At 43.3% G+C, this 22,743-nt stretch overlaps 2 non-coding genes across 2 annotated transcripts; both read left to right on the forward strand.

Moving 5' to 3' along the window:
* The first annotated feature begins 21,392 nt into the window (after positions 1–21,392).
* LOC111590701 (small nucleolar RNA R12) lies at positions 21,393–21,475 on the forward strand. Its single transcript, XR_004855741.1, has one exon. It is a non-coding gene; the product is annotated as a small nucleolar RNA R12 (small nucleolar RNA).
* A 121-nt stretch (positions 21,476–21,596) lies between these two features.
* LOC111590680 (small nucleolar RNA SNORD24) lies at positions 21,597–21,683 on the forward strand. Its single transcript, XR_004855723.1, has one exon. It is a non-coding gene; the product is annotated as a small nucleolar RNA SNORD24 (small nucleolar RNA).
* Positions 21,684–22,743: the final 1,060 nt, after the last annotated feature.

Below are 22,743 nucleotides of genomic sequence, written 5' to 3' on the forward strand. Positions count from 1 at the left end.
TTACGTTTGAGGGCATAGGCACCAACAGTGCCCAACGAAATTGTCATTGAGGCCATAATCAAGGGGCTTCGGCCAGGACCTTCAGCTCAGTACTTTGCTAGGAAGCCTCCTCAAACTTTGGAGAAGCTGCTCCAAAAGATGGACAAGTATATTCGAGCCGATAATGATTTTCGTCAAATAAGGGAGGAGGCTTTCAGGTTTTCTGAAATGACCAGGGGCTTCGGAGGGAGGTTCTATCCGAGGCACGTTAGATCAATTCACAACTCTACTCAAAATGATGATAGGGGGAGCCAGCAGCAAAGGCCACAGTGCTCCTCACAGGCTTCGGGGCAACAGCAAGGCTCCTTCCGACCACCAGCTCCGAGAGGCAGAGGCGCCAGGGGCTTCGGCGGAAGATTTGGCGATCAACCAAGAAGAATTTTTTGCTTGTTCTGTGGTGAGAACAAAGGCCATACCACCAGGATGTGCCATGTTACCATCCAGAAGCAAAAGGAAATAGCCGAAGCTACAGCACAACAGGCTCAGCCGAAGCAGGTCATGCACACTGTTTCGTATCATTCGCCTTACATCCCAGAATATGTGGGCAACCACCCTGCAGTTTCTGTTGCTTCGGCGAGTCAACCTCAAGCTTCCTGGCAACAGCCTCCGCCTCCACCACCGCTGCAACAAGGCCAGCAGCCAGAAGGGAGACAATATGCTCCACACCAAAGGGACTTCAGAGAACAGTCCGAAGCTCGCACAGTCAACAGCACTGTGCCAGAGTCAAAGCACATCTATTGACAAATATCCTACCTTGATAGCAGTCTTTTTCATTCAGTTTTATTTTCTGTGTAATAAAGGACATTGTTTAGATTTCATGTAATAGTTTCATTGTTTGCCACAAGGAAAATATATTTTCTCCACAGGCTTAAGTTGTTGAAGCTTAAAGATTTGCGATAACAAAGAGGACCTTCGAATTATCAAAAAAATTTCGAAGCAACAAAAAGTCGTTCTAAGGAACGCAGAGTAAGTTTGCCAAAGTCACAAAAAGTCGTTCCAAAGGGAGCGCAGTGTAAGTTTTCTGCTCCAAAGTCGTTCCAAAGGGAATGCAGAGCTTACAGCGAAAAGTCAACGCTGATACCTCCTAAGTAAAAGGCGAAGAGCGAAAAGTCAACGCTGATACCGCCTAAGTAAAAGGCGAAGCGCGAAAAGTCAACGCGAATACCGCTGAAAGTAAAAGGCGAAGAAGCTCCTAAGGGAGGCTTACAGCGAAAAATAAACGCTGATTCCGCTGAAGTAAAAGGCGAAGAAGCTCCTAAGGGAGGCTTACAGCGAAAAATAAACGCTGATTCCGCTGAAGTAAAAGGCGAAGAAGCTCCTAAGGGAGGCTTATATCAAAAAGTCAACATTGATTCAAAAAGATTATGTGATTTATCGCAGGGATGTGTGTGTATCTTCGGAATAAACACCATTTTACATAACATAACATCATCGCATCATTTCGCATAGCATAAGCATCATACATCATGCTGCATATGGCACAAGAGGGGGACACAATATCGATCTTCAGAAGAATGTTTTGAAAAAGGGGAAAATCATGCTAAGTCGCAAGGAGATACACTATTGATCTTCGGAAGTGTAGCTTCGGAAAATATCTTCACGAAGCTTGGATATTATTCATCAGAACACTACGGATATTGTTGTGACAAATAAAAATTCTTCTTCACGAAGCATGAAAAGAAGAGAAGGTGTTTTTTCGTCAAAGACTCAAAAACGGTACGTATGTAAAATTTCATGCATCGTAAAGAATTGAGCAATAAAAGCAGGTATATTATATTCAGGGTTACAAGATGTTACACATGTTACATTTCAGCAGTTTTTACAATAGTACTTAATCTTCTCTCAGAACAACTTCTGCAGCCTCGTTCAGGAGCCGATTAACAACTTCATCCATGATAGCTTCAGCCATCTTTTTAATTTCGTCGTCTCCTTTCGGGTGAGGGCCCGGAGACGCTTTAGTAGGATCTGAAGGAGGACAGGGTACGGCTACATTGCTATTACAAATTGCGAACGAAGTTTAAAACAAAAAAATTACAACACAATAAAAACCATTAGTTAATACCTATTTGCCCTTCGGGCTCTGCGCTTTTTTCAGCAGCCTCAGCTACTTTTCTAGCATCGTGAATGCCCTTTTCGCTCTTTTGGATAATCTCTCGGGCCATTTATCGGCCACCATTATCCCAGACATCGGTGAAAAATTTTCCACCAACCATGCTAGCTTCGGCTGTAGGATCTCTTGCATCTTCGAAGGACAAGGTGTCTTCGGATTGCGCTAAAATCTTTACATGCTCGCAGCCCTTTTTCTCCAAAATGGTGGCAATTCCCCTGGCACCCGAGAAAGCACATATGTCTCCGCGGCTATTTAAAATTTCCTCGAAGGCCTCAGCTTCGTGATTAATCCATTCGATGGGACCTTCGGGGTTGCCTCTTGTAAAGTTTTCTTCGCTCGAGAATGCGCTGACGCTGGCGAAGCTAGCTTTCAACTTCTTAACACACTCCACAGATTTGTTATAGCATCTTTTCTTGGACGAACGAAGCTCTTCAACAGTTCCCTCTAAATGATTTGCCCATTGGTCGCTAAGTTCTCGCTTTGTTTCTTCAAGTAGGCGTTCCTCTTTGGCTCTGGCCAGTTGTTTTCGAAGATCTTCAATTTCACGCTTATGAGCCTCAGCTTGACCTTTAAAAGTAGCTTCATCTTCTTTTATTCTATTTATCAATGAATGTAATATTTTATCTTTTTCAAGACCTTCGTTCCTCAGTTCAATTACTTCGGAACGAAGGCTGCTCAGGGCTATAGCGCACCCTTCGTCTTCGGCATCTTTTTGGGCCCTGAGGGCATTACTAAGTATAAGGCCCTGCAAAGAAAAATGTGTGTGTGTCAATAGATTTAAGCAAACGAAAAATTTTGGTTTCAACAAAAAATACAAAGATCTCATTTTTTGTACCTTTAAGCTATTGTATGCCAGGCTGTCGGCCAGTTCGTTTTTCGACAACACCGAGAGCCCGTCTTCTAGTGTTGGGAATCCGAAGCTTTTGCTCATCTCCCGACAGACAGAAATCTCCTTGCTGTCAGGGAGACAATACAAAAAGTCTTCTTCTCCACTGCCGTTGAATATTAACGCCCCCTTTGGATACTTTAGTTTTTGGGCGTAAAGCTGGGCCTCTTGCTTTTCTTTTTCTGATAATTTTTTCCCCGAAGCATGACGAACAATATAATCAAGAACTTTGGGGGATGCTTCGGGGGCAATAGCACTGATTTCTTCAACAAGAATTGGCTCCGTTATTTTTTCTTCCTCGGTTTCCATGGATTTTACCTTCGTGGGCTCTGAGGGCCCAGCTTCAGCCTCAGTTTCTTGCTCTGGAGCCTTAGTATCAGAAATTTCAGTTTTCGCTTCGGAAGTGACAACAGTCTTCTTCGGAGGTGTGCTTGAGGATTTAATTGTTTCCAGAACATCTAGCACATTGACCATTCTCTTTCTTTTCGGGGTCACCACTGGCACCTTTTGATTTTTTATTGTCTCAACATTTGCTGAAGGACTTAAAACTTCTGATATTTTTGATCCCTCAGTTGGTCCTTTTACTTCTTCCATTTTTTCTGTCGACGGCGCTTCGGCCATCTCTTTGGTTTCTGGTAACAAAATCTTTGGTTCTTCCAATTCTATTCTTGTTGGCGCTTCGGCCATTTCTGCGACTTCTGGCAGCAAGGTTGGCTTGGTTGGCTTTACAGCTTCGGTGGCCGAAGAGGTCTCTCCGGTGAACTCAGGCACCGAAGCTGGTTCAATATAGCGTGGCCGATGTGTAAGGACCTTTATCCTTTTTCTTTTCGGTGCTGGCTCACTAGGAGCAGTTGCAGCTTCTTCTTTTGCAGAGGTTGTGTTTTTTCTTTTCTGCCCGCGAATGGGATATCGATAGTCGGGGTAGACAAACCCGATTGCATCAAACACCCGGTTCAGTCTTTTCTTTTTTCGGCCTCCGAAGGCTGCTGATAGTGCAGTATCTTCGGCCTTCGAGTAAGCCCCAAGCAGTTCATCACTTAAATTTTCAATGCTTTTTAGCCAGTCATCATCTGGCTCAACGAATTTATCTCCGAACTTGAAAGTATACTTCAGCCTGATAAGTCCACCTTCGTCAGCCTCCTTTATGGTTTCTTGCGGCATTTCCCATTTTTCCGCGAGCGGCCATACTCTGAAGGCAATATGCTCTTGTACCAAATCTCTTGTTCCAATAAAAGAACAAATAACACCGAAGGCTCTCTGGCAATCTTCGGCAGCTTCATTCATTTCAACCTTCGGCCTCCGCAGGCCGAAGCTTTGCCAAATAGGGCGCATAATTATACCTTTGATATCTTCCCGTACTGTCAGGTCATTCTTCACATAAAACCATTCTGTCATCCAGTCGCCGGGCCATCTCTTCCGAAAGGTTGGCACGGGACAGCTTGACCCAGACCGAGAAACGAAACTGTAGTAGCCAAAATTATTGTGATATTGTTCCTTACCCCAAGGTTTTGTCTCGTATGATAATTCGTGTATATTGTAGAAACTTTTCGCATCAGGCTCCAGACCTTGGCTTCTCACGGCCCACACGAAGATATTCAGCCTTATGATTGCTTCGGGGGTAAGTTGGTGAAGATATACTTCGAATATTTTCAGCACCTCTATGACAAAGTTGCTCAGGGGAAATCTAAGTCCAGCTTTCAAAAAGCTTCGGTACACTACGACTTCATTTTCTTCAGGGTTCGGACAAGTCTTTTCTCCTTCGTCGGCTCTAACAACGGACAAGTCCCGGAAATACCTTCCTCTCATGTTGACAAGATGATTTTCTTTGATACTTGATTTGCCGAAAACCGCATGGCTTGGTCGCCAAGGGCGATCTTCGGAGTCTTCACCACCACTATCCACATCATAACTGTCGCTGTCATCAGTATCTTCAGACAAACCTTCTAAAATCTCTTTGGTGATTTTTTCTGTATTGGTCTTCGACATTGCTATAAGAAACCCTAGATTCTTCTCTTCATCGAGACTCAGCTTCATCTCCGCAGCAGCCTTCTTATCTTCAGACATCTTCGGAAACACTAAAAAACTGTTTCCAATGCCGAAGCCTCAAAACTTAAAAAGCTAAGCAAATATTGGTGCGCAAGAGCAAAAAATTGAGTGAGCGGGAGCAGATGGCAAGAAAGCGTGCCAAATGAGCTTGCGGTATGATCTTATTTATACGCCCAGTGCGTTGAAAATTGAAAGACCCCGCCTGTCAGTGAATGTTGCTATTCTAGCAAAGGGAAGGTGTTTTTTCGGACCTTCGTCTTAAAGCCTTCGTCCATGTCGCAATCTAAATTTATTATTTTAAACAAATTAATATTGCGAGGGGCTACTGTTGGGGGCCTTCGGCTTACGAAGGTCCTCAAAAACAGGATTTAACAGTATTTCTGGAGTATAATGTGTGAACAGGTATCTTCGGACTCGAGTCGGTATCACAGTAGGAGAAGCCCAAAATAATACGAAGGTTGATACAGCGCCGAAGATGTGAGCGGGAAAGCTTCGGCGTGGTAGCAGAAAATGAAACCGACTTAAAGATGAAAAGGCTATTCAGACCTCGGTGGATTACTATAGAATTATTATCAAATATAAAGGGCATGACTGTAATTTTGTATGGGCTGTGTCCCGTGCCTATAAATAGGTGAACAGTACCCCCGTACTGTTCACGCTGATTTGGCATTTGCTTTTGCGTCACACCTATACTTTCATCTCCTTCCAAGTTGAAGGTACATTTGTAATTCGATGTCATTTCTGTTTCTTCATAATAATAATGCAAAAGTAAGTTGATAATAATATATAATTGTCTATGTTATCCTTCATATTCCTTATGATTCATTCTTCGTCATTGTATGCTGTGTTTATGAAGGTACACCCTTCATAACCTTCGTCCGAAAGTCATTATATCTTAAGGGAGATAATGCTCCGAAGGACGAAGGACTTTACCGATTAACATTTTTTGTGTTGCCTTGTTCTTAACTCATAGCATTTGAGAACAAGTCCCCAACAGGGGTTCCCACTATTTTTAAACAGTGCTTAAATGGGGGTTGAACATCTACAAATTTTCTTAGGTTTAGTACAGAAGCATAACAATTTTTTCTTAATTAAACAAGGTTTGGTCAGTTTCTGTTTTTAATTTTATACTCTAAAAATTAGAACAGAAAGCATAAAGTTCAGTATTTTTAACTGGTAGTTCATAATATTTAGAATTTAGCAAAATTGGTTTGACAACTTTTGGTTAAGTATTCATCAAGTTATGAATTTTCTAAGTTCTCTGTTTATTAAAAATATTAAACAGAAATGATTAAATGGAAAACTACTTTGCAACGGGGTCCCTGGCGGGTGTTTTAAGTTTTTCTTACAGACTAGTCCCTAGGCTACTATTCAAATGAGTCACTGACATCTCAGAAAACCCCCTAGATTCTTCTAATCCTAACCCGAGGTCCTTTCCCCAATTTAAACAGTACCCGCGGCGGAAGAAAGGGCAGAGGGGCTTACCGACGGCGAGATTGCTCCGGTGAGGTGGCCGAGGGTGTAGGGGAGGTCCTGAGGGTCACGACGATGTGCGGGTCGCCGTCGAGGATGGTTGGAGTCGGCCGGTCCGAGCGCGCAAGCGGGGGAGCTCGTCGGCGGCGAGGAGTCCGGCCTATCCAGGGCGCAATTGACCAATCAAACGGGTCAGAGAGCTTCACGAGGGATCAAGGAAGGGGTGTGCGCGAGGAATTGAAGAATGACTCACCGGAGTGCCCAGTCTACGCGTGCAGGTGGGCGGCCGAAGTACGGTGAGGTCGATCTTCGCCTTTCGGTGAAGTTCTGCCGAGTCCGAGGGCTTGGAAAGCTTCACGGGCCAATGGCGAAGCTAACCGAGCGGCTGGCGCGGCTTGGGAGTGACTGGAGCGGGCTGGCCACGGTGGCCGAGGCTCTGGCGGCAATGGCGGGCGGAAAGGAGCTCACCGAAGCTAAGGAGGGGTGTCTGGCCGGTGATGGTGAGCGCGGGGTGAAGTGAGGCACGCCCGGGGAGGCTTTATAGGCGCGGGCGAGCACGATCGAGGGTGGGGCTCTGACAAGCGCTCGGGGCGTGCGCGGCGAACGCCAGTGTGCGCTCTGGCGTCTGGCACAGCGTCGAGCACGAGGCAGCGCAGAGAGAGGTCGAGTTCAAGCGCGGATTGGCCCCAAATCTTTGAGATTATGGCCATGATCCCGTTGAGAGATATCTTCCTCTCAGGTCCCTTTGTCGTTTGTGTGTGCAGGCTAGCAGGTCTGGCTGACTGGATTGAGAGATAGAGAGGGGAGAAATCTGGTTTGTCTCACTACCGCACACAGGGAGAAGATCTCTGGTTTGACGTGTCCATGGCACGCGTCCCAATGCCATCTTCTCTCACAAGACTGAGAGGTTAGTTATGCACGTTTTTGTCAATGGGGCCATTAGGATTTGAGTTAGGGATCAAGGTGAACACGCTTGATCTTTGGCTCAAGGTTTGAAATTCTGAATTCTGAATTTCAGAATTCCCTAATGAAATCCCACTTGAGAGGCTTGTTTAGAGTTTTATTTAAATTGTTTTGGCCAAGCTTCCTTAATCTTTGTTGTTGCTTATTTAGTATACTTTAATGTTTATAATTAGCCCAAGCCATGATTCTAAATTTTTCATACTCTTTTGCCCCTTTCTCTTGAATTTTGTTTATAGGGCTCAATTAGGGTTTTTGTTGGGGTTGCATATTTTGCCTTTTTGAAAAACCCATTTGTTTTTGAACATGATACTTTTAAATATAAGCTAGTGGATCCTTTATTCTTAAGTCAACTTGATGTTCATGCTTAATTTTGGTTCACATAAGATGATGGTTCTTGGGTTAGCACTTGAGAGAAACCCTAGGTGACACTGGGGTGTCACACCTCTCCTTGGATTCGCGAAGCTCCTCAACATTTTTCTCCAGCCTAGTGTTCGACCATTCACTTATTTCTCGACTAGCTTTTGCAACTTCAAAATTTTCATTAGCTTCGGCAAGTTTTTTCTGAAGGTCTTCAATTTCGGCTTTATAAGCTTCGCATTGAGTGTTAAATTTTGCTTCGTCTTTTTCACTTTATCCACCAATGAAAGCAGGATTTTATCTTTTTCCACGGCTTCATTTCTCAACTTAATAACTTCTGATCGAAGGTTGCCGAGGGCTATCACACAACTTTCATCTTCAGCATTATTTTGCGCCCTCAAAGCATTGTTAAGAATTAAGCCCTATAAGAAGACAGAATCAGCACGAGAATACAAGACAAGATAATCTATTTTTAAGTTTATCACTTTCGTACCTTCAGACTGTTGTATGCAAGGCTGTCTGCAAGGTCATCTTTTGACATGGCGGAGAGGCCAGCTTCAAGCTTCGGAAATCCCATATTTTTGGCCATCTCCTGGCAGACGGATATTTCCTTATTGTTTGGGAGATAGTATAGGAAATCATCTTCGTCCGTGCCATTGTACACCAAGGCCCCCTTCGGGTATTTTAGTTCCCAGGGGTAGTGTTTGGCTTCCATGATTTCTTCTTCAGATAGCTTTTTTCCCGAAGCATGTCGAATAATAAAGTCAGAATCTTCGGACGGTGCTTCGGGAATAGGAGATCTAGCTTTTTCAGGTGCATCCTTCTTCTCCAGAGGCATGCCAGTACGTGGAGATTCTTGCTTAGCCCTCTACTTAGTGGCATCAGGCTCTACCCCTATGGGCACTGAGGGTCCAGCTTCGGTTTCAGCACGAGCCATAGCAGTTTTTGCAACCTTTTTCACAGGGGCAGGAGTCAGTGCCCTTGTTGTCTCCATGACAGCATCTAGTACGCTAGCCATTCTTCTCCTCTTAGGAGTTGTTGCGGGATCCTTTGCAACCTTCGACAATTCTACCTCTGCTGGCGGGCTCAAGATTTTTGGCAGCTTTGGCTCTAGCTCTTTGACCGCCTTCTCTTTGGCTTCGACATCATGTTCTGTTGTTTCAGCTAGACTAGCCACAGGAACCTTCGACAACTTAGTTAGGTCTTCCCTAGGGATGGTGGGAGCAGGTTGCTCAGCTTCGATAGCAGCGAAGGATGTCTCTTCACCAAGCTTCGGCACTATGGCCGTCTCAATGTATCTCGGCCGGTGTGTTAAGACCTTAATCTTTTTACCCTTCGGCACAACAGAAATGGCCGAAGCGGCAGTTTTCCTTTTTTCCCCTGCTTTCGTGAGGGGTAGCAATATTCAGGGTATACGAAACCAATGACATCAAAAACTCTGATCAATCTTTTCTTGCCTTGGCTTTCGAAGGCCAATGCCATTGCATCATCTTCGGCCCTTATGTAGGCCCTAAGCAATTCATCACTAGTTGCCTCAATACTTCTTAACCATTCATCGTTTGGCTCATCAAACTTGCCTCTATATCTAAAAGTATATTTTAAATAGACCAAGCCACCCTGACTAGACCCGGCAGCAGCCTCCTTCGGCATCTCCCATTCATTCACAAGCGGCCATACTCTGTAGGCGATATGTTCTTGAACCAGGTCTCTTGTATCAATAAAAGTACACTCATTGTTGAAGCTTCTCTGGCATGTCTCTATATCGTTCCCAAGAGCGGTGGCTGGCCTCCTGATGCCGAAGCGAGACCAGATGGGGCGTTGAATAATTCCTTTTATATCTTCCCTCTCAATTAAATTATTCTTAACATAAAACCACTCCTCCATACAGGCCCCGGGCCATCTTTTTCGGAAAGTTGGAACCAGGTAACTTACATTGGGGTGGGGCACAAAGCCATAACAACCAAAGTTGTTGTGATACTGCTCCTTGCCAGTAGCCTTCGTCTCATACAACAGCTCGTGCATGTTGCAAAAGCATTTTGCGCTTGGCTCCAGCCCCTGGCTTCTCACGGCCCAGATAAAACCCCCATCCTAATAATGGCTTCGGGGGTAATTTGATGTAGGAAAATTTCGAAGGTCTTCAGTACTTCGACCAGGAATCTGCTTAGTGGGAAACGAAGCCCTGCCTTCATAAAACTCCTGTAAATAACCACCTCATCCTCTTCGGGAGCAGGTGCAGCGCTATCTCCTCTAGCTCTCACAATTGAAATATCTCGGAAATATCTCCCTTTCATAGCGTCAATTTGACTTCACTTAATGGATGATTTTCCGAAGATAGTGTGACTTGGTCGCCAGGGCCAATTTTCTGCATCTTCGTCTTCACTTTCCATATCAAAGCTCCCACTGTCATCAGAATCTTTAGACAAATCAGCTAGTATCTCGTTTGTAATCTTTTGTGTTTGTTTCTTCCATGGCCTCGTAAAATCCAGCCAGGGCAAGATCAGCAACCTTCTTCTCGTCAGCCATTTGGTGGGAAATTGAATGAAATGCCGAAGCTCACAAAACAAGTGAAATCTGACAGCAAGAAAATTAAAAACTTGAGAAAACAGCAGAAACAATTGAAATGGCGCAGCAGATGCTGCCGCTATGGGTTTATATTTATATGCCTAGTGCATTGCAACTTGGCGGACCCCATTTGTCATTGTCTTTCGCTATTCTAGCGAAGGGAAGGTGTTTTTTCGGACCTTCGGCTAAAGGCCTTCGTTCACGTCACAGTCTGAATTTGTTAGATACAAGAACAAATTAATACTGCGATGGGCTACTGTTGGGGGCCTTCGTCTTCTGAAGGTCCTCAAAAACACGACTAACATGTTTTCCAGTATGGTATACTGTCACAGGAGGCTTCGACTTTAAGATAAAGGTGTACATGGTATGAAAGGCGCGATCTAGAAGAAAGATGAACCAGTTCCGAAGCTGTGATGGAGAAGCTTCGGCTTAGCACAAGGACGGTGATGGAGAATGAAACCGACCTAAAGGAGAAAAGACTGCTTAGTCCTCGACAGCTTACCTTCTGGCTAATAGTAAATGTCAGAGACATGAATGTAATTTTGCCTAGGCTGCACCCTATGCGTATAAATAGATAAATAGTAACACCGTACTGTTCACGTTGACTTGTAATCACTCGCACGTCACTCTCAGATTTCTACCTTTTGTCAAGCCGAAGGTACAAATGTAACTTGATATCATCAATATTTGTTCATGATTATATAATGTCAATTTAGATAGTTTAATGATTTAATATGATTATTTATACTCTTTCTATGTTACATATGTTCATGTTTATATCTTTGTATGTTAAATGATGAAGGTATGTCCTTCATGACCTTCGTCTGAAGATCATTATGTCCTAAGAGAGATAATGCTTCGAAGGACGAAGGTCTTTAACCATTAACATTTGTGTTGCCTTATTCTTAACTCATAGCATTTGAGAACAAGTGACCAACAAGAACTATTAGGAAACATGTTTAAAGTGAATAATTCTTCAATAAAATGTGTATCATGTTGGAGTTTATGTGTTGTTGCATCTATAAATAATAAATATAAGATTAATAAAAATATGTTAGTGCCCCAAAATTGGGATTTAAGACCAAACATATCTCTTAGGAAATAAAAGAAACTAATGATGTAGAGATTGAGGGAAATACTATATAAATATAAAGGAATATATATATATATGCACCTGGTATACAAGTATTTGAATTTGAGTATTTCAGTTAAGCAGGAACTTCACAACCATATTTGAATTCAGATTTAGATTCAAAAATAAAAAGAAACCAGAAAAAGGAAAATGAAAAAAAGAAAAGGGAAACCTCGCTTGGGTCGTGTCCCCCTCGACCGACCCATTCCAGTATGTTTCTGCGCGGCCCATATGGCATGGCGCGCGCGCCTGGGGATGCCTAGCCTCGCTGACGGGTGGACCACCGTTCTCCTCCCTGGATGAGCGAGCTGGTTAGTATGACGAGTGGGCCCGTATGGCAGAGCTTTCTCCTTCCCACGAATTTCGCAGCTCCTAACAGATTGCGGCCGGTATTTCCGTGTTGCATGCACTGCGTGGAGAGGATAAAAAGGGGTTGGACAGAGGAGCCTCTACCCTCGCTATTTGATGCGGCACAGGCAGGGCGGAGGGGAGAGAAAAAAGGGGGCCCTGCGCTAGCGGTACTCGTTCCGGCGCCGGGACGCTAGTATGGTGGCGAGCAACTTTTCCCTGTGGCGCTGGACTCCAGTGAGTTTTACTCACTTTCCGCAGCGCGTATTCCAGGGACCATAGCGGTTATCTTTGCAACTCGGCGTGGTCGGGGCCTAGGGGTCTCCGGGATCCTATGGGGTTCGGCGGCGGCACTAGGCACCTGCCATGGGCGTGGTCGGCTGTGCCCGGTTGTCGCAGGAAAGAAGACACTGATAGGTCCGTAGATCAGGAAGCTTGCGGATGGGATTGTCTGACGTACTCGTATAACGGGGAAATCAATCCTGACCGCAGATCAGACTACCTAGGCATGGGAAATGACTTCGGGATAGCTGGGCGCGCTGCCGTAGCATGTGAGTGCGAGGTTGAAGAGTGAAGACGCCAGGGTGCCCCTTGATCCTAAGATGGACGACTAGAATTAGTTGATATCATACCCCTTCATCCCAGAGATCCCTGGTCGTTCATCTGCGAATTTGTGAGCACGGTTCCACCGTGGGTATCTGATCCGAACCGTAGATTCAAGATCCCGCGGATACCATGGTATCCTGTTTCAGTGGGGTCGAGATATAATCCTGCGAGCTAAACCCAGATCCAACGGCCGAGAGATCACGATACCCCTTCGCCGTGCATAGTTTGCTGAAAAGCCCCTCTATTTTTAGGGAACCAACCCACAATCCACTCAGGATGTTCACTGAGTCTAGGATAACTTACTCGCGAGCCCCTGCATTTTCCAGAATTTGGCGCGCAATCCAGAGAACCGAGAAAATCTTTACTATTCTATTAAGAAGGGAGTGTCAGCGTCCACAGCTAAGGTGCCCCCGCCTCCCCCCGCGCGTGCCCCCGCCTCCCCCCAGTCCGCCCACGCCGCGAGCCCCCGCCTCCCCCCGCGCGTGCCCCCGCCTCCCCTCAGTCCGCCCACGCCGCGAGGCCCCGCGCCGCCGTGATTCCCTCCCCACACTCGCGCCGCGTCCGCAGTGACCGTACCCCTCTCTCCCCTCCGCGACCGCGACCGCCGCCGCCCCACGCATGACCGTGCCCCCGCCGCCCCCCGCACGTCTTCCTCCCCGCATGCCGCACGCGCCAGCCATCGCCCCCGCATGCCGCACGCGCCCGCCATCGCCCGTGAGCCCCCGCCCTCGAGCTCGCCCGCGCACCAATCTCGCTGCCGGGTATCCCGCCCGCCACCAAACCGCGCCCCCTGTCCTCGCCCTCGCCCTCGACGGCGCTGCCCTTTGTGATGGCGGGATCCGCGGACGCGCCGCCACCAATCCCGCCCCGCCAGATTAGGGTTCACGCAGTGATCCTGCCCCCACCAACGGCGTCACAGAGCCCGCCTACACCAAACTGTGCCCCCTGCCCTCGCCCTCGCAAAGGGCAGCGACCAGTGGAAGTGGCGCGCGCGGTGGCCGTCCGAGGTGAGCGAGTCGTTGCAACGCACGAGAGGAATCGCGGGGGGCGGAGGAGCAGCGGCCGGTGGAGGTGGCCATCCGAGGTGAGCGCTCCGCTTCCCCACGATCGGGCTCGCTTGCTCGCTGGGAATCGGGTTTCAGATCCGCGGATGGGGGCTCTAGATGCGGTCGCTGTTCGATCCGGGTTGCGCGGATTTCCCGCTGAATTAGTTGGCACCCGGATCAGACACGTGTTTCATCTGCTGTGTGGTTGCAGCCGTGGAGAATTGTTGCGATTGGGTCTCATTGTTGCGATTGGTACATGTGTGATGTCCCTAACTGAGGGGAGTGAGGATCTGCGTAAGTAACTGGTTTCGAATTTATCGACAGTGGGCTCGCTGGTGTTGGCCCGTCCAGGAGGAGCACGACGGCGATGGAGTCCTCCTTGGGGAAGTCGAGGAGGTCGTCGATGTGGTGAGCCGTTGTTCTTGGCCCCCGCCCAGCCACGCAACCCTCTCCCCCCGCGAGACTAGCCCCTAACCCGTTTCAACAGATCTGTCCCTCAGTCACGCACCTCACCGCCAACTCGGTGTCCTCTCCCCTCCGTGTCCGGCATGGCGCAGCTCACCTCCATATAGTGCCTCCGCCCACGTGCTGTCATCCTCTCTAGAAAGCTCCACTCAGTCCACGCCCCAGGGCGCCCTCCTCCCTCGAGGGATTCCTGGGCTTCGCAGCTGCTGCGGGCGCTCAAGTGTCTCGCGCAGTCCCTTGGCAGTGGCGTCGTACACTTTCTCGTGTAGTCCCTCAGCGGCGGGGGCGGCTGCGTGCAATCCATTGGTGGCGACGGCATGCCTGGGAGTGTCGTTTCAGATGAGGTATAGCATGGCACAACCGACCAAGTTGGGCACTGCAGTGCATCCATCGATCTGATCCAGTCTTGTCGTGCCCACCTAAATCTTATCTGATTTGCACACCCGCCTCTCTACTCTACAAGACCTGGAGGACGAGCCCAGCGTGACAAGAAGTTCGATAGCGCGGAGCGCCAAGCGCAGCCGCACCACCGAGGTGATCAACCTGTCAAAGTTTGTGTTCAGGTGGTCTCTGTTCTTGTTCATTAGTAGCAGTTACTTCAAATCAAGGTTCTGAACATTTTTTGCTCTCTGTTCAAAACAACCTTCTGAATACATTACACATTCAAATGTCTACATTCTAGGACATTTTCTACCGGATAAAATACAGTTAGATTTTCCAGTAACATTAACTAGGACTGTGATTTTTTTTGAACTGATCCAATCTTGTCGTGCCCATTTTTTGAACCTCAATCTCCATGGGGTTTTAATACATTTCCGTAGAACCAACGGTTAGAATTGAGAATGTTAGTAACATGTTTTTAAGTTTCATTAAGTAGGACCTTACTCTCCTATCGGTATTCTGTCAAAGAGAAGTACACTTATTGGATTTTAAGATACAAAGAGAAGTATGTGTTAGTCTATGCTAATTTATTTTGCTTATCATAATCTTCTTTTCTACTTAATGAATTCACACATCCTAATAGTTTAATTATTAGCTAAAACTAATTTGGGATCTAACTTCATTTGTTTTCTTGGCAATTTTTCAAACTGGGTGGACATGATGATAAGAAGGTGATGATTCCTACTGTAATAACTTAGCGAGACATGTTTACTCATGCTGAGTTGAGAGTAAGTAGTTGAACTGTGCTTGATGTTGGCTTTAATATGCACTCTTTTGATCCCAGAGACTGGGCATACTTGTACTTGTTTGCACATTAGATTATTTCAGATTGCTCTCACGAGGCTCATGTTTCATAGCAACTTTTTTCATTGTGTATGCTAATTTATATGAGCATCACTTTCATTCTCATACTAGAATACTTTCTGAAATCAATGTTATAAAATCAATTTAGTCTGTGTTTCCTGTGTGTGTCCATTGAAAATAACACAATACCTGTGATTCTTACACAACTGTCTCATGATTCTTTTGACAGATTACTGCAGGCAAGCGATTGCCAGATCTGGATTTGTGGAGCCAACACCTATCTGTTAAAATTTCTGGATTTCACAAATCACAAGAGAGTTTTAGAGAGTTCGAGCTGAGCAGAGATCCCGGTACTGCTGGCCAGTGGCCACACAGGTAATATATTCAATCCCTTCCCATTGAAACTACAATATTTTTTACTGCATTAGTTAAGAAAGCATACATGTACAATAGATATGCAATATGCAGCAATAGATATAACAAAAGATCTAACAAGTATGGAAACAAACTAAATAAGCATGCCTCAATATAGTAATCGCACAGTTGAGCACCACTTGCTCATAGACATAACACAATGCATATATATGATATAAATCGATAAAAACATGTAATGGGGCCATCCAATCAGGAGACTTTCAAAAACACTAGGACAGTCAAGTGAGTTGGAGAAAACATTAAATATATATAACAAGTTTCCCAAGCCACATTGGTTGCCTTGCATTAGATGTTATTTTCCAATTTGAAGTCGGTGCATTTTTGTTGACAATTCTTTCTCTTTTTATTTCATTTTCTATATTATTGTGAATTACTAAACCTTGGTGATAGGCCAGAGCAACTTATTGTGACAGAGATTGCAGTGCCACCTGTTTCTATATGGCCTTCTGTTGTTGTTGGTAATAGTAGAACAGGGTTTGCTTTCTGTTTCTTAAGAGCTATTGTGCTTATCCTCATTTTTGTTTGGTGATTCAGAATAGCAGAATAACCTTGTGATCATGAATTGCAGTGCCACCTAAGCTCGCCCACGCTATGCATGGAAGGAGCGGTCGCAAAGCTCGCCCCAAATCTGCTTTGCCCCCGCCCCGGCTCTCAATCCCGCCATCGTCCAATCCGCCGATACCAGCACCCTTCAACCGGCCAATCAGCCCAAATCGACACCGCTCCATGGATACTGAGAAAGGTTTCCATCGACGGCATGACCTATTTGATAACATGTCAAGCTGGACACCACACCAAACCCCATCCTTCTCTACTCTCGCCTAGGAAGACTACAGTCAGGTACGATGATGTAGTGTATGTAGTTGACAAGCCAGTGTATGTATTTGAAACTTCTACTGTGTGCTACTGGTATCCTAGGTTTTTTTATCAGTTGCATTTTTATCGATGTAAGATTAAGCAACCGATAATTAGAGGTACACGTGAGCATATGTTTTTTACCAAATAATTAGAGGTACACTTTAGCAACCTATTTGATAATACACAGTTAAATGTGAAACTTATACCGTTATTGCAAATTTTTGTTTTTTCAATTTAATCATGTGCTTCTGTATCATAAGTTTTTTTCCACTATATAGATTGCTCTTATCAGTTGCTTAATCTTGTGCTTCTGAATCATTGACACTGGCCTGTTATGCTACTCCCTAAGTGTAAGTGAAGATGTACAGTCTCTACCCTCTTTAAATACTGCCAAGACATGTGCATTTCTCACTAATACACTAGCATTTGCAGGAAATGATTGACCAGAAAGAACCATCATGCTTGCTGCTACAAGTTTGTGGCCTCCAATCCCTCCTTTATGTTCTTGGCTGGTACTATTGCTGGTTGGACAAGATAATTCATTCTTCACACATGGTTCCTTTAGCTGTGAGAGATTTTGTGATTTTATCTGTTCTGTCAAAGGACGCAGATTATTTGCCTCCAGACTTATTTTTGTAAATTCATACCTAGGCAACCTAAATCCAGTGTCTTATCTTCATTCTTTTTCTGTTCAGTGCTAATAGAAGAAGGAATCAATGGTACTGTTGATGCCTGTGACATGTAGGAACGTCTTGGGCCATCAGTTAATCTGCGAACAGTCTTGGAATCTTGGACCTTTTCCTGTTTGACACAGGAGCTGAAACTTAATCCAAGATCAGAGACACCCCATCTGTGAATGGCACTTAGCTTTCCCCCTGAATCACGGTAGAGAAAACTGTAATAGCTCTTCAGTTGGTATATATTATGTTTAACTGTATCATGCTTGACTATTACTTTCGATGATGACAGCTCCTGAAAGGTTGCCATGCCACTTCGAAGTATCTAAAAACTAAGTGCCTCCCTGACATGATGTTGAATGGTTAAATAATTTAAGGTGAAATCGGATCTGTAGGTGTTGATTTCCCCCATTTTTCACTCCAATATTGCATATTCCATTAGCCTGTGCAACCGATTGAAACATGTTTTCAAGAAATCCTTTTTATGAGTGCAGGTGCAGTACAATGTGGCATTCGGCAATTCCTTCCCTTCAATGCTACCGAAGTCTATCTGTTTTTGCTTATTAAACCTACTATTGGTTCAGTAATGGATTGCATATACTAAAGTAGTCCTGAAACATCACGTCATTGTCTCTGCACCTCTACATAATTATATTATGCTTAAAGTCTACCACATTTGTTATTTCAACTTGAACCACAGGTTGCCCTAAATACTTATTTTTGTTGCATTTTTATTGACCTTACTGCTAGATGTTGGACTTGGGTCCTAATATAGACCAACAGTAACTAGAGTAGTAGTAGATGGACAACCATTGATTTGATTACTGTGTCTGCCTGCCTCCATTGATTCAAAAAAGAAAAAAATCATGCTGATTGCTTGATGTTGTCCTATTCTCCCAGGTTTCACTAAACAACATGTTTATAATTGTAAATCCATGTGTGTACTCTGATATGGATACTGGTCACATTTCACAACACACATTTTTCGTTAAATTGGTACATGATACTGTACCCTGCTTGAATATCCCATTGAATTTTATTTCTATAATTCTTGCAGTGTGATCTATTTTACATTTTGATTATGTGGGGTAGACATCTCATGTCGCGATTAGATCACGTCCCATATCCCATACGAACAGTTAAGCCAATGAGTACACTATGGATTAGTATTCCATGTTTTGGTGGGATGATATTATAGTCTCTCAATCTTGTGATTGGCAATTATAGCTCCATAAGGTTGTGATTTTTATTGAATTGAGTTCTTGGAATTAGTAGTGCCAAGAGGTTTTGTTCATAATAATGTTGACACTGACATGTTTTTTGTTTGTTCCGCCAGATTGATGAACTAGATACTTTTCTACATGGCACAAGGTAATGCCTTTGTCGTCCTTACGAATGTAATTTCGAAGGTATTGTGTCGACCCAGCTATGAGCTACTTTCTTGTGTTGAACATGCGCAATGGTGGTAGGAGTACAGACAATGGAAGAGAATACACAACAAGAATTTGTTCTTATGAACAACAACAATGTGCTTTCAGAAAAGCTAAGAAACTTCAAGACAGTCTAGACCCTAATAAACCATTTTGTTAAGTCCATGGTTCGATCACATGTGTCCAGCTGCTTTTGACTTATAAGCTCGAAGATATTCTAGAATTTGTTTAACCAATTTGTGAGAAAAGTTAAGGATCATTTTTCTAATGAAGGGTATTTTCATTATGCTTTACAATGGCCTTCCTACAGGCTTTAATGTCCCAGTATACATGTATATATTTATTTTTTAATGTCCCAGTATACATGTATATATTTATTTTCCCTACAACCATTTTATTTAGATATACAAAACCTTTAATGCACGATGCTCTCTGAACTGACGGCTTAACACCACATGGGATCTAATATATATGCATAATACCTTGCTTGCTAGAATGAGTTCAATGTATGTTCCCTGAATTTAAGATCTATGATCTGCAATTTTACTCATTGTCATCAATTTCTAAATGTCCCAGTATACATGTATATATTTATTTTCTAAAAAGACTGCTCACAAAGCCTAAATTTATGGGACTTGTCGATGACTCGGTCTTATGTTAATCTAATATTTAATGCATATTTTCTCTGGAATAAAAGCTACACGTGTTATTTATTGACGTTTAGCTGAGGCTTTACAGACTACTGACATGACATCTAAAGTGACGCCACACAATTCAACTACGCTGGAGGAGATGGATCCTAAGCAGGAAAATAACAAGTTAGTAAAAGTATGGCAGTAGTATATAATAGCCTTTTTCTCAGTTATTTTGTAATTGCCACGTCGTCACATATATTCAAATTTTGAATGCCAATTGCCAACGTATTGAAGGATTTTGTCACTTCGGTTCAATATTTCAATTTATAAGAAAGTTGAGGATCGAGTTACTCGTGTAGTTTTAGCACTGCCAGTTTAACCGGTACACACTATTTTTTACCGTTTGATTTATTTCTGTAATCTCCATGTATCTATATAGGGTCACAACTCACTATAAGCAAAAGAATTCAGCCAGCAACAGTCACAGATTCATGATTATGCAATTCAATTTCTTGAATATAACAATAGAACAGTTGATTCTCTTGTGTTTCCTGAAGCTCCACCAACTCCGGACAGGCTGAATGACTTTAGAGTCTTGAAAGTTCTTATCACCTCTCAAGTAAAATTTTGAAACATTTTGTGTTTCATGATTGATTTCCTTAACTTTCATGATTTACCCCAACGAGCACTTATGGAAATAGTTTATCTGGTTTGCCAGACAGGGACTTGCACAAATAGCTATGCAATCGTATTATGATATTTTCTTAATTTTTAGGAAAGTATCTTCTATACTGTAGAAACACTTGGTGTAGTGCTGGCATACATGGGGTCTCTGGAATCTCTTTTAATGTATCATAAGGTACATAGAAGCATTATGCACACTTCCCAAGATTTTAGTGATCCCAGTTTGGTTCCTCCTTTTAGCTTCACTTCCCTTACAGGACTTTGTTAAATTGTTGAACCACAAGGTGGACTGTTATGTTTGTGTAAAGATCTAGCAAATGAGATTAAGGCAGTTGGCCTAAATCCTACTTTCCTCATTATCTGCTCTTCAATTCATCTGAGGACTGACTAATATTTTCATGCTTACTTTGTTAACAGGATGTTGATGAGAAGCTCCTCTATGAAACATTCAGTGTATTTGGAGTGATTGTAACTAATCCTAAGGTGACCGTTGACATACAGTACCTTTTATCTTCATGAATCTTGAAACATTTGGGCTCCTTGATTAGTTTTTCACTGTTAATCGATGAATCTGCTGAGGTAAATGGGAGAGCTGATCCATTAGTGAGATGGATTTTGAATAACTGATGTAAAATTGAAAATAGCATTGTATTGTTTGTTGGCAAATAATTTATAAGATATTGAGGTCTCGTTTTCATGTAATCGTTGACACTGACAATTATCGAATATATTTTTGTGTCGTTCCAACGTATGGGCACTATCATAGACAAACATTAATGCATCATTCTTAATCTCTTTGCAAACATACCACATAGGCTTATCAATATTGCTAAAAAGATTAGATTAGTATATAGTTATCAATATATTTGCCTATTATTCAAAATTTTATATTGATTCTTTAGAAATAATTTATGTGATATTATAATTTTTGTTCGACATCAGCTCTTTCTAAGTCGACGTATTTATAATAATATTACATATTTATATCGTTAATATAATATTAATGTTACGGTGATATTTTATCATAAGGATTTTATATACCATAATGATATTTGTCGTTCGTATGTATGTTTTATGCTAATTTTTTATTACCGTGGCAACATACGGGCACATACCTATATACTAATATGTGACAAAATTAATATGGAAGTACATATATGTAAAAATAAGTCGTTTTAGTGGTCAAATCCACATTTCCAGCGATTTATGTTATAGTTCTTTTAAGTTTTTTTTGTCTTTCTCGAGTTGTTTGTAATGTTGTGTGTATTGTTTAGTGGACATGAAATCCACCTGCACCTTAAATGTGTAGTAGATTTATCTTTTTGGTTTCTCGGTGTTGGATTGTTGCAGGATGGGTTCAAGAATGGTTCTGATATGCCTATAGAGATGATGATGGCGAGAGTGACGAAGAAAATCGATCGGATTCCCATTTATTTTTACGTGAAAGATGAGATCTTAAACAACTACTTCTGACTCGCGATCTCGCTGTCGTTGGCTTCTTATTGGAAGAAATTTTTTTGTTTTATTTTTGTCAGTTTATTCTTCTCTGGATCCTGTTTTGCGTTTCCTATGTGGATGGATACCGTAGATAGTCTGTGCGGCCGGTGATGTGACCAAAATATTTGCTACTCTCGATGGTGCAAGCGCCCCGCCTAATGACCATGAACTGCCAAGATCTCTAAGGCCCTCTGTAATCAGTCTTGATGCGTGTTTTTGAATGTTCAAAATAATGCTTTTATATGAGATTAATGCTTATAACTCGCCATATGGCTGATGAGCTCTATGACCGGAGCTCTCTTCGAACATAGTAGTCTACAATTCTTCACGTGATTGAGTGAACTCTATGGTATGTTGGCTTGATTTCCATGGAATATTGTCAGCCTATCTCGTATGTAGTCTTGTCCTTGAGTGGAATAGTTGAAGTTTCTGAGTTCCCCGAACTTATGGTCATCATATGAATATAGCGACAACTTGGATTTTTTTGGTAGATTATGTTTGTTCTTTTTTACAGACTATGATAGCACTAAATAGACTCGCCTTTCCTGACCCAATGTTTTGCTTTCAGCTGCAACCACTGGTTTATCATCAATACATGTATTTGGTTATCTGGTTTATTTAGGATTTTTTCCTGAATTTTCCAAGGAGTAGTTTATGCGAAGAAATATGCATTTAAACTTTAGTATTTGTTGTTGCAACTTTTTTTTGTTGTAACTATTGCCAAAGCAATTCTTGCAAATAAGACAAAATTCCCTGATTTAAAAATGTCCATCGAGGAAAAAAATACTATTATTTCATAACTTAGCACCCGTGAGACATGGATCGAACTATCATAAACCTTGGAAATGTATCAGTAATACATGAAGTGCATCCCTGTTCCTGCTTATTGTGATTCTGTAACCCCATTCACATTGTGGCTAGGACTCGCTGGATCGCTCAAGCAGTACCTAACCAATGTCCTCTTAAAAACGTCCACATTTTTAAGAGGACATCTTGGCCCCAAATCAGAGGAACCCTCGCATTACCTCACCAATGTCCTCTTAAAATGTGGGACCAACAAAGGATTGAGACTTGGGAGTGATGTTGAGCACCGACATCTAAATGCTATCATCCACCCTTCCAGGGCTGAGACCCTAATTTGGGGGCCACTGAAGAGGTCCATAGGTTGACCACCTTTGGTCAGCACTTAGCTAGCCTCTAGGCCTCAGATCTCATGTATCATGCTTACATAGATCCTGTGTTTACCTCC

The sequence above is a fragment of the Zea mays genome, chromosome 1 (assembly GCF_902167145.1).
Source record: "Zea mays cultivar B73 chromosome 1, Zm-B73-REFERENCE-NAM-5.0, whole genome shotgun sequence".
Classification (NCBI taxonomy): domain Eukaryota; kingdom Viridiplantae; phylum Streptophyta; class Magnoliopsida; order Poales; family Poaceae; genus Zea; species Zea mays.